Source organism: Parasteatoda tepidariorum, chromosome 9 (assembly GCF_982258835.1).
Source record: "Parasteatoda tepidariorum strain Cologne lab strain chromosome 9, Ptep-v5.0, whole genome shotgun sequence".
Taxonomy (NCBI): domain Eukaryota; kingdom Metazoa; phylum Arthropoda; class Arachnida; order Araneae; family Theridiidae; genus Parasteatoda; species Parasteatoda tepidariorum.
The window spans coordinates 85,151,783-85,164,668 of NC_141763.1; the positions used below are offsets into that span (position 1 = coordinate 85,151,783).

Here is a 12,886-nt window from a genome sequence, read left to right on the forward strand (position 1 = left end):
TCAAAACAAAACATTTTAATGTTGCCAAACTTTCAAACTTCATTTTTTATAATTTAAAATTTTCAAAGATATTAAAGTTTCAAAAGTTATCCTAAACTTTACAGAACTAAGCCTTTTTTTCAATATGATATTGTGCGTTACTTCATATTTCTGACATTTTACATTATCATGACAGTCACAAAATGCCTTTTTCTTTCTAATATGGTACTGCATTGCTCCATATTTGTGGTATTTTATATAATCATGAAATTCTCAAAAATAAATAATTTTTTACAAAACGTTATGTTGCAAAATTCCATATTTCAGGCATTTTACACAATCATGACATTCTCAAAAATGGGCCTATTTTTCTAATATGATATTGTTGTACTCCATATTTTGGGCATTTTACATATTTCGGAATTAAAAAAAATCTTAATTGATATTCGTAATGGATATTCATGACATTTACTTTTTAATGGAAATGCATTATACTATCTTCTGATTAAAGAATCCTATACAAAAATTATACCTCTCTACTTCTTTTTTCATTTATCAGTTCTTACAGTTTTTTTTTTTATTTCGCATAAAAGGCAATGAAAATGTTTTAAGAAAATAATTGTATTTTTCTTATGTTTCTATGGCAATAAAAAAGATAAATTAAATTGAAAAAAATATGCTAAATGAATTCGATGCACTTTACTCAAAAGTGTTGAAATAAGTACTGATAACTCAACTATAACTACACAAATATTTCTATATATTGTTTTATTTTTTCAAGTTATGTAAAACCCAACATAAATAATGTAAATATTGTTTAAAAAGAAATAGAGCAGTAACAAACGAACTAAACTATTTCAATAAATGATTTGAAAACAAAATTGCGCATCATTTAATAATGCGAGGCTTAGAAAATACCAATTTATCTTGTTTATTGGAACGAAAATAAAGTTAATTTTATAAAGGTAACTAGTTTGCAAATTTTGTTTTATGCATAGTTAGAATAAAAAGCATAAAAATGCGTACTTTAGTATTTTTATGTTTTTATGCTGGCAGAGAACGGAAAAATGTTCAAAATTAAGTAAACAAAATTTACTATAATCTGGTGTACTGATTCATAAATAAGGAATAAAAACAAAACACAAAAGGGACTAAAAATATAAAATTTCTTCCCCTTGGGTCTTGAAATATGATAAGAAACTTATGAAATATTGATACTTATTTCTTTTTAATGTATTTTTTTAGAAAAAGCTTGCATTTTATTGATACAATTCAACGTTAAAGCAATAACATAACTCAACTAAACTGTAAAATAATGATTTTATTTGTGTTTTTTTTTCCTTCTTTGAAATGGGATTTCGAAAATAAGAAATGTTTTAAATGCAGGATGGTTGAGTTCTTTTCCTGCGGTGAAATTATCTTTCTTTTCCTTTCTTTTTTTTACTAAACCAAACTATTTTTCAGAAATATTAAGGAAATAAAGGACAAAAAACATAAATTCTCTACTTATTTTTTTATCTAACTACATTTTTAATAATATTTATTAAAAAAGAGAAGAAATTTAAAAATCGAAATTTGTTTTTTAAAATTCTCTAAAAAGTATTTGATCTTTAGTTTCCTAAATAAATAAATAAATGAAATTTAAAATTAAAAATACACTTAAATACATAAAAAAAATACTCTGTGCTTAAAAAAAAAGATTTTTATACATGAATATAAAATATTAAAATGAAATAAAACCTATCTTAATTAATCTCTAACGATAAAAAAAATTATATTTAGAAAAATAACTTGAAATTAAAAGCTTATTTTTCGTGTACATTTATGCATAACATTAAAGAAATACCTAAACTTCTGCTATAAACCATGCGTTTACCAAATTAAAGTGTTTCTTAAATATTCCAAGAGAAATTTAAATTCTTTATAAGTAGTTCAACGAGACCAAATTGCACAATTGCAAAAGAACTTTACATGAACATATACTCATTACAGCTGCCTTTGTTCGCAGATCATAAATTAACAATAATCTGCATCAAATTTATTATATAATTATTCTAATAAAATACAAAAATAAAACAATTTAAAAAATCTCAAATAAAAATGCAAAAAAATATTCGTGTTCATTAATATTGATATTAATGATAAAATATAAATGTTAAAGAGCATTGATAAATAATTGATATTAATGTACATTAAGGAAAAACATTGATATTGATATTTATAAGCATTGCTGAAATATTAATGAAACATTAATAGGGCTATAATGAAACATTTAGATTAACATAATTCAAATTTTAATGAAAAGTTAATGTAGCATTAATGAAATATTAACGTTAACATTAATGAAAAATTAATGAAACATTAATGTAACATTACAGAAACATTAACGTTAACATTAATGATAATATTAATGCTCAATCTGTTCTACTCAGTTTGCTAGGAAATGGTATCAAGAATAATAATAAGAGGAACCTCATGACTTAACTTTTTCATATGTAACTTTATAAAGGGATTTTGTTGAATAATCAAAATTAAAGAGAAAAAAACTGAAAATTTACTTTCAGCATAATTTAGTCAAAATTACAAATTTGGAGTATAATACTAAATATATCTTTTCTCTATTCAAATTATTCGGAAAGAAATAGTTTCATTTAATTTAAAATTGTTAGCAAAATTAATATTTAAATTTATATAAACTTTTTTCACAAAGAGATAATTAAAAATTAACAAAAACAAAATTTATGTTTATTTATAAAAAAATGATCAAAATCGGAATGAAAGTTTCCTGAGTAGCCACATCAGAACAGGTCAGCTTTTTTTAAAAAAAAAAAAAACTCTTTGATCTTGGATTTTTCAAAAGTACTCCGACAGCAATAACGTGTGCAAGATATCAGAATTTTAATGTCGCCATATATGACTCGGAAATATCGATATTTTTCCAATTTTACTTTTTAACATTGGTCAATATTTCCATTGCCCAGAGATAAATTACTAGCCCTCCCAATAAATTTCCATTGAAACCTGTTAAACTTACTATTGATCAAACTAACACGGTGTTATAGCATTCGATATTTATCAGGGTCGATAATGATTGCGATGTTATCTAGTTGACAATCATCGCATATTTGATATTTATCGTAAGTTGACAATCATGTTCGATATTTATCGCAAGATGGTCATAATGCATCCTATCCGAGATAATGCGTTTGAGGATAGTCTTTAATATAGTATTTATTACATAAATTGTGTGCTGCCTGGTCACAAATGTTTGGACACTCATTCAAATGGAGAAACTCATTCAAAAGGTGTGAAGGTCTAGAACTAGGGGATTTAGGCCAAATGTATTGGCCTTAATTCATACAATTGGAAAAATGAACTCTGTGCGTGGGCTTACTGGACAATTTCACTCTCCCGCACTCCATGGTAATATTTCGTGGAATTCACATTTCTCTTCCAGCAAAATAGCTGTCCCACTCATTCATCCATCGAGGCTTCTGCAGCCATTGTTTGAAGCAATGGTTCTATTTTATTTTGCAACAGGCCTTGAACAGTTTTTAATTTCATTGCCTAACTCCGTGGTTTATAATTTTGACACCAATGTAGAAGACAAGGGAACTCCTGGATCAAGTATTGGGACAAACTGGCCTACATAATTGACGTTTCGATGGAACTAACCCGCATTTGCGTTATTCATATCCCACGATTAGAAAGATGGCAATGGGTTATAACCCATAAGCCATCTATCACTGAGGATATTTTATATGAACTGGGAAAGGTGAACTGAAGGATGAATTCGCATGGAACAGACATCGCTGAGATTCGAATTTGTCTCCCCTAATGGAGAGACGGAAGTCTATTCCCAAAGTCAGCGTGATTTGACGTAATTATTATATATTATGTTATAACTAGTGTTGAAAAGTATAGAACCCAATTTTGAGTTTACGGCTATCAATGTTCAACTCCGTAGCCTTGAAATTTTAAACCCAACCTAGGAGACGAGGGATCCCCAGGTTCAAGTTGTAGTACAAACTACCCCACGTGGTGGACTTTCTTATGGAACTAATCCAACAACATTATGAACCTAGTCTGGCTACATAAGAAGGAAAACCTCGAGAATTGTCCATAGTTATTCCAACTTCAAGGGTATTCAAAACCATGATTCTAACCCATTGAGGATACTTTACGTGAGAAGTGAGGTTTGCTGGCGTAAAGGGTGTTCAAAAGCTGTTTGAGGGTTTTACATTCTGTTGACCACCCAACAGGCTCTTACACCCTAGAGTCAAAGTGCAAGAAAACTGATGTAGGTATTGGTGACGGAGCTTGCCTTTTACGAACTACAGCATATATATTATACTTTACTCAAGTTATTACTCGAGAGGTGCGTTAGGAAGTAGTGCAGCACATAACAAAGTGTTGGGATGGGTTTTCTACCTTATTTCATGGCAGAGATGGAAGAAATTTTAATACTTGTGCTGCCTACCTTGATGAAATATCTCGAACTCATACTCATGGTGGTTGTTGGGAGTTAAAAGATGTGTACCCTAATTTCCTGTAAGCAGCTGCAATTTGTACACCGTTACAAAATATTAGGAAATGAAAAGTTTTAATATTGTATAATTTGGTTTCATAAACCAGAATTATGTTTTTTGTTTTTTTTTGCTAGAAATATCAGCAATTTAACCAAAAGTTGTTTCTCCTTCTAATATTGAAAAGCAATCTTCGGGGATCGGCAAGCGTCAGCAAGCAGGGGGTGGAGTTCTCTAGTTTTAATTTATTTAAAAAAAAAGTCATAATATCTAATCTTCTTTAAAATAACACTTCAAAATTCTAAATTTCTTTAGAATTAAATCCTTATGAATAAATGAAATTTCAGGAAATGTTTCAAATTCATTTCAAATGTAATTCTTTCTTTATTCACGTCATGACGAAAGACTCCTTTCAAGAAGCTGATAGCATTCTTAAATAATAAATTAAAATTTATAATCTTAATTTTTTTAAGAAAGTAACTTTCATTTTAAGTAAAAGGAAAAGGGAAGTGCGATAATCCTAATTTATTACATTTTCTTCCACTTTTATGCTTCCACTTTTACATAAAGCTCCCCCTCTTTTCATTGTTCTTTTTGATCATTAGTTTAACTGAAGTTACATTTTTTCAAAGGTTTTTGACTCGTGTGACAAAAGATTTTCCCTAAGAAGCTGAGCATTTCCCTTCTTTTCGTCTCTTAGGGAACTTTTAAAAACCCAAATGCGTTTTATCTGTGTTGTTCATAACAAATATAAAAAGTTATCCTTAGAACTGTTTGAATTGTTCAATCGAATATAAGAAGAATGAAGAAGAAAATATGGGAGAACAGAGCTGCATATTAGTGTTTATGCTTGAACATTTTTATTTTGTCCCAAAAGATATATCTTTATGACGTAAAATGCTTTTATCTAATTTGACGAAATAAGAGAGGTTTTTTTTTCAAAGTTCCATAAAATATAAATTTATAACAATAGTAATGACATTTTAAAAAGTATTGTTTTGATCGACAATTTATTTTTATTTAAAGAGTTGAAACACAATGAATTGGTATCTTAAAGTAGAATATCATTATGCAGGCTTGTACATTTCACAAAACTTTTGAAAATTATGAAACTGATATACTTTTATAACACGAATAAAATAATAAGAATTGAAATGAAAATGTAAGCTTTTTTAAAAGAATTGTTTTCTAAAACCAATTTTGATTTTTCTGAAATAAAAGACGCAATTATAAATGAACGAAAAACGAAATGAATAGTCGAAAATTAATTTTTTCGTAATTTAATAATTTAATGATTTTTAAATTACAAATCACTTTAAAAATAAAAAAATAAAATTCAGTTTTAAAAATTAGGAATTATTTTTTAGTTAAAAGGATTTTAACGTTCATTAAAACATTGAAAAAAATTTAGTTATATAAAAAATAAGAAATTTCGGAAATAATAATCTAAGTAAAAATTTAGTATATATTACGACATTTTATAAGACTGCATGTTAAATATTTATTGTATGCTAAATATAATTTGCATCCCCAGCAGAAAATTTCTGAGCCAGTCATTAATTAAGAAAAATGTGTGTAATTGTTATGGTCGTGAACCTCGTGAATTTAGTAAAAGGGTCAGATTATTTTTTAAATAACTGATATAAATATAAAAAAATTCAATAGTAAAAAATCATAGAAATTATAATAAATATGAAATACTGAATCGCAATTATAAAATATAAGAAATAAGTTCCGATGGTTCAGACTGTTAGGGCCCTGAACTGCCTATGTGGAAGACTAAGATTCGATCCCCAGTGATGGCTTAAGGTCCACACACTTTCAGATAGATGATCGACAGCTGACTGGGAAGTAAAGACGGCCTGTGCAAAACTAACTGCAGTGACATGCTGTAAAAAATTCTAGATCAACTTACGGTATGCAGCATTAGCACTTCAAGTGCACTATCCGTAGAATCCATTTTACAATAAAATCAGTTTTACCTCACATTCTATTTTTACAGTATAGTCTTGGGGGGGGGGGACCGGAAAGTTATGTCATTTCGGTGCATTTGATATTTGTTAACAATATTTTTTTTAATCAATATCATATTCACCCTCGTTAGCAGCAACCTCTCAATGCCGGATTGAAAATGAATCGAAAAAAGGAATTGAAGTTTAAGACTAACGAATTATTATTGCGCCGAAACGATTTCACTTTCCGTCCCCGTAGTATTTCCGGTACTAATATTATACCGTAATATTTACAGTAATATTTCATTATAATAATTCATTATCTTCACTGCAAAAATTAGGGCATATAAGGTGCGTTAGTCCGTAATATGTTCCAATAATAAAGGATTCTACCTGTAAAAAGTAACGGCATACTGACTGCAACACTTTTTACTTTATTTGAGCTGGAATTTTTCACCGTGCACTATCATGTCGTTGGTACAACGAACAGACACGGCTAATGTTATTTTTTATTTATTTTAATGAAGTATATGAACCTAGTCACACTTTCTTTATAATATTTTTGAAATTAGATTTGAGATTATCACCATAGCTTGTAAGCTAATGTATACTTTTATGCTAATTTTAAGCAAGAAAAGTCTTGCGAGTATGTGCTCTATATTTCATACATATTTTCTTTCACTTATTAGTTGAGTTCGGAAATTTCTGGCTGGTCTTATCTTGCCGAATGAGGACTATCCATTTCCCAGCTTTTAATCTCGGATAAACTGGAAGTTTATAAGTCAACTTTCGAACTTTATCCAATAGAATTTTATAAGTAATCGATCAGAAAAATTCCTCCTTCTAACTCTTATGAATTTTTCATATTCATATTTATGAGTTAAAAATAAGATCGTCTAATAGATGAATTATATAAGAATAACCACTTAATATTTTTAAACAGGATTCATTGTAAAAAGATTCATTAAAAAGGGGTTCAAGGAACATTGTAGATTAAGACAAAAAATTCATTTCCTACGTAATTTGGAATTTGAACTAATTTCTAAAATACAACTTTCAATGAATTATTATCATTTCAATTTATCTGAGGAATCTTTTTGTGGAAAAATATTTAATATCCTTGACCTAACTGTGAAACTTTGAGGACCCTGTGAAAATGGGTACTTAAATTTCTCGAAACTTTCTTCGTTTTTGGCAATCGTTTCCTAGAATATGCTTCAAGCAAAAATTTCGTCAATATGACGAAATAGATTATCATCACTTCTCCTATACCTATTGTATCTAACTTTTCAAATAATCACTTCATAGTGGTCATCATATAGGTGGATCATTGTCGCCTAAAACACTCAAGACTGATAGAACAGAGAAATATAATACACCCATGCTTGAAGCAGGATTCGAACTCGGGATCGTGCTCGTATGCTTCCAACTCCTTGACCACCATACAGACCAGTCAGCTTGATTGTGACTTTATTTTCAATCGTCTAGTCTTAGTTCTAGTTTGGTCATTCAAGTTAACAATCTCCCATGATGCTTTACGAAGAAGTTCCGTAATTGAGGAACATTTTTGTCATATACTTGAAAGTTCGCGTTTCGTCACAAACCACGTAATTTGGTGACGCAATGATTCTCAATTTTAACAGATTACAGCTTTATGCATTCTAAATCGTCAATTTAGTGACCTTTATTTCTGCGAGGGGAGTTCTAGTTGAAACCAACTCCAAGTTCAACTATTAATTTCAACTCAGTCATGATAAAAGAATCAGTATCCAAGGCTATATTGAATAATGTACTTCATAATTTCTATAATATCAGAAATTAATGATCTCATTAGAACTTCATAAATTCAATAATGAATAAAGGTTTATTGTAACTAAATAATTTTGAACCATTACGTCTAAATTACTTGAACACAAATTTGGATTCATGCAGAGTTGTAACATGCTTTAATTTCGAATTGTTATATGAGAATGTAATTACTTAGTTACACAGTACATTTTATCCCATTTATATCATTAATTGTAAGACAGCAAACATAAGTATAACATTAATTCGAATTTAATTTTTCTAAGGTATAACGAAGTACGGATTTATGAATTGGCTCGATGAAACACATATCATACCAAGAAGATCTTAATCAGTAATAGAATGGATAGTACTTGGAATACTAAACCTACACTGAGAAAAGAAACGTATGGTCAAAACTACCAGAATATGGTAAAATTTATCCTGTTTCTGGCTCTATGAAAATAACAAACACCTCGGTAATTTGTACCGAAGATCTTTAGCTATGAATTTGTTAAATTAACGATAAAATATGGTTTTATAAAATGTGATAAAATTTGGTAATTTTCCAATGTACTTTAAAGCATGACAAGTTGTTGTTGTTGTCGTTGGCCATTAAGGCACTGGGGATGCGTTTGTTATTGTTTTTCCAGTGGTGTCATCTATGGCCAAGAATTCGACCTCTGCTACACCCATACGTGACTCCCGTTTATTGGGTAGACCCATTCATGCATCCATAAAATCATCCACAGATCGTAATTGTGTCCTGAAATAGCCAGCTATCCATCTTGGATCCAGTACCCCCAGAGGTATAATTTGTTTTGGGAACATGGAGGACTTTAAGATTTAATGCGTGCACAAGTCACCAGTTTCTACATCGGGAGTCTTCGGCCGGCTGAATTAGAACTCCCGTTCTCAGGAGCGAGAGTCCAGCACCCTAACAACCAAGCTATCCCGGCCAAATCGTGTCATAAAAACAATTTATTCGAATAAATTTACTTTTCAGTTCTGTTTTATTTACTAGATGTTTGGTAATAAGAAGTACAATTTTAAAAACCAAAATTTCTGTTAAACCGTTACCATATAAAAAGAAAAATAACCAAATAGTTCAAATTTCGTACATTTTGGTTTTATTAACCGGAATCATGGTCTATTACCAGAAATGTCCTTACCATATAGTACGATAATTTTACTAATTTTTTTTCTTTGTAGAGTATGAAGTATAAGTTCACGTAAAGGCATCCAAAGCTCTTATTTGACAACGGGTTAAATAATGTACCAGAAATATTTTCGCATTGGAATTTTATATAAATTAAATGCTTAGTATCCTGATTTAATTTGTTTTGTATAAACTGCATGTTTATAAATTCTTAAACATAATTAAATAGTTATAAGGCTGATAGTGTTGAATTTTAATGATCACTTCTAAATAGAGACTTCGGGCGGGTAATAATAACCTGATTATTAGATTTTACATAGAATAAAATATTCCTTAATTTGTGTCAACAGTAACTTTCTAAAAAATTATTCTGAAATTTTTTCATAGCTTAAAAAGAGTTACTTTTTATACATATATTTTTTCTATGCATAAATAATTGTTAATTCACTTGAATAATGTGTTCTACACAAAACAAATGTCAAATTTGTGTAAAATAAAGTGCTAATTAATAGTACAAAGTGTTGTACTTTTAGTACAGTATGACCCCTGAAGAGATCCTGTTACGGTGAAGCACAATTTAATAACGTGATAAATTTACAAACAAAACATGATAAATGTGATATTTCTTTCTCCTTGGGAACACCAAAAAATCCGGTAATTTTTGTCGAAGGACTGCGCTTTGGTAGTGATTCTCGTAAAATTAACAATAAAATATAGTTGCATAATAGGTGATAAAATTTGACGAATATGGTATAATCTGGAAATTTTAACGTTCTACCTCAGAGCATGGCATAAAATCATTTAAGCGGTTATATTCACGTTTCAGTTTTGTTTTCTTTACTAAATGTGGGGTAATAAGAACTATTTTGGAAACCAGAATTTCTGGTAAACCGTTAACATATTAACGATAAAGTTACGAAATAAATAGTTTTAATATTCGAAATTAATAATTTTAATATTCGAAATGAATAGTTTTAATATTCGAAATGAATAGTTTTAATATTTTATACTTAGGTTTTTTAAGCCTGAATAATGTTTTTTTCTATACCAGAAATGTCAGAGCTATACAGTACGATTATTCTACAAGAATGTTTTCTCTCTATATGATGTGATGAAACAGAGAAGAGTTGAAAGCCGACATATCATTGACTTTCAACAAGCAATCAAGCACGTATTTATGCTCTGTGCACCTGTTTTTCTTAGAAACCATTTGTATAGATTTCTATAGTGTTTCTTATTCTTTGATTCTTTTTGTTTCCCAAAGAGTTTAATTTTCAGTCTTTATTTTTAAAAAATATTTTTAAAAAGATTATTAAAAATAATCTTCCCGGAACATCAGACATACAAAAAAACTACATTAAAAATAGAACGTCTCAGAAACATTTATGAGCAATTAGAAACATGAAAACAACCTATGATATAGTACTTATATATGATTTAGGAACAGTGTGCAGCTATTTGTAAATGTTCAATATGCATTATTACTAATTTGATATAATTTTCTTAATATTAAAAATATAACTAAATTTATGCATTAAAATATTTTCCATATAAAAAAATAGATCAAATAAGTACCCCATTTTTTTTCTCACAATTTCCGTGATTTGGAATTTTTTTCTGTTTTACTATATTTGGGATTAAAACATGGAAATTAAACTCACTATTCGAAGAATTAGTTGTTTGCTATGGAATCCATTAGTCACATGACAAGTAAGAGCGGAAATGACTTGGTCTGCTTTAGCCTTTCGTAGATCCTAAATAAATAGTGAAAAATCCACAGCATCCCTTTCCGATCTTGAGCTTCCCACGAACATGCGCAGTGAAGAAAACAAATCACTTTCTCTACTCGCACTTTGAAAGTCAAATAAGCTTTACCGTTCTTGGATTCAACGTGAATTACTTCATGAACAAAATAGTGTGTTAAAAAATTGTCAAAATTGGTTTCTTAGAAACTATTGATACAATTCGAACTTTTAAAAATGATTATCGCTTTAGCTTAAAAATAATGTATTTATTTCATTTCCTTTACCTGTATTTTCATTTATTCTCAAGCAGTGCATGAAAAAGTTTGTCATTTTTATTGCTTTATTGAAATAAATGGGGAAAATTTTTGCTATCAAATATTCGATAAACTTTGAAATTGTATGTCATTTCAATTTTATTTAAAATATTTTTTTAATAATGTGTAGTTATAATTTGTTTTGTTAAATAATCACATGATCGATTTAAAAATTTACATTCTTGGCAAATATTTAACTACGTGCTGCATGTAATGCAAGTTTTGAACGGTGCATTTTTTCGCAAAATTTAAAATTAAATGTTATTATTTCTCTAGTTAATTTCATTATTTTACTATTCAAACTTTTATTATAAAAGTTTGACATTCTAGAATATACAAAATACTCGAAATCATTATAATTTTTACATTATGTTTAAAGTAACAAAAATGGTTTAATAATGACAAAATGTTTAAAGCATTATAAAAACTGTCATTTTATGAATTTAAAAAATTATAATTTTATAAATATCACTAGCAATAATTAAAATCTCTTATTCATACAATATTAATCTTTAAGGTTATAATGGTATGCAATTATGTATCCAAGTGTTATTTTAAAACATAATTAGTTTGTTTCATGTAACAAAAGAGATATTAAACCCCAGCTTGACAGCGGCCTCTGACCCTCATGATTGCTCTTTTCTTATACTCTTATCTTTTTCCCATTACTCGTATCTTATTAAAATCAAAAATGGTGGCAATTATTTTGCATCAAAAGTAATATTATAAAGCACCATAGTTACTACTTGGTGCAATAAACATGAAGAACTGTTCTTGATATAAAGAAACCTCAGGAATATTTTTAATAATACTTTTGAAGTAAAGTATATTGTACAATTTCCTAGTGTTCAATGACGTTAAAGTTTGTAATAAAAATATAAAATATGATACTTATAAGAGACAGTAAACTTATTTTCCAGGCGCAATGTACAAAAAGAATGATTTATTGAGAAGCACATATATTCTAATTCTTAATTTGAACTGAAATTATCTCGTAAAGCACACTGTACTGTGAGAAGGAGAATGTGATGGGATTATTTTGAACTGAATTAAACTGAACGAAACAGCCGTACCGAACAAAACATGATGATTAGACATGATAGATTAGACATGACTAGATTTTACAATCTGCGAAAGAGTCTCATAGCCTAAAAATAATTAAAAACGTATTCATTCGTTCCCATACCTACCTTCTAAAAACAGTATCTAGTGCAAACGCATTTCATATAAGAGATACATAGCTTATGTATTATGTATTACATGAATATAGAAGACACAACGGTACAACGAAAAGGTACAAGAAAGGTTTTCGTTCATTGAAAGGTAAAAAAAAAAACATTTTTCAACGCTTTTGTACCTTTAACGCACTGACATAAGCATACATGAGGCATGAGGTATAGTTCGTTCACCAGGAGTTGGCACTTTT

At 28.8% G+C, this 12,886-nt stretch overlaps 1 protein-coding gene across 1 annotated transcript in view; it reads right to left on the reverse strand.

Moving 5' to 3' along the window:
* LOC107451782 (putative G protein-coupled receptor AH9.1) overlaps positions 1-11,165 on the reverse strand; it is an 89,024-nt gene extending 77,859 nt beyond the window's left edge. Inside the window, exon 1 of the mRNA XM_071186413.2 lies at positions 11,063-11,165. The gene's annotated coding sequence lies outside the window, so the exon portion shown is untranslated. The remainder of the gene's footprint in view (positions 1-11,062) is intronic.
* Between the last annotated feature and the right edge of the window lie 1,721 nt (positions 11,166-12,886).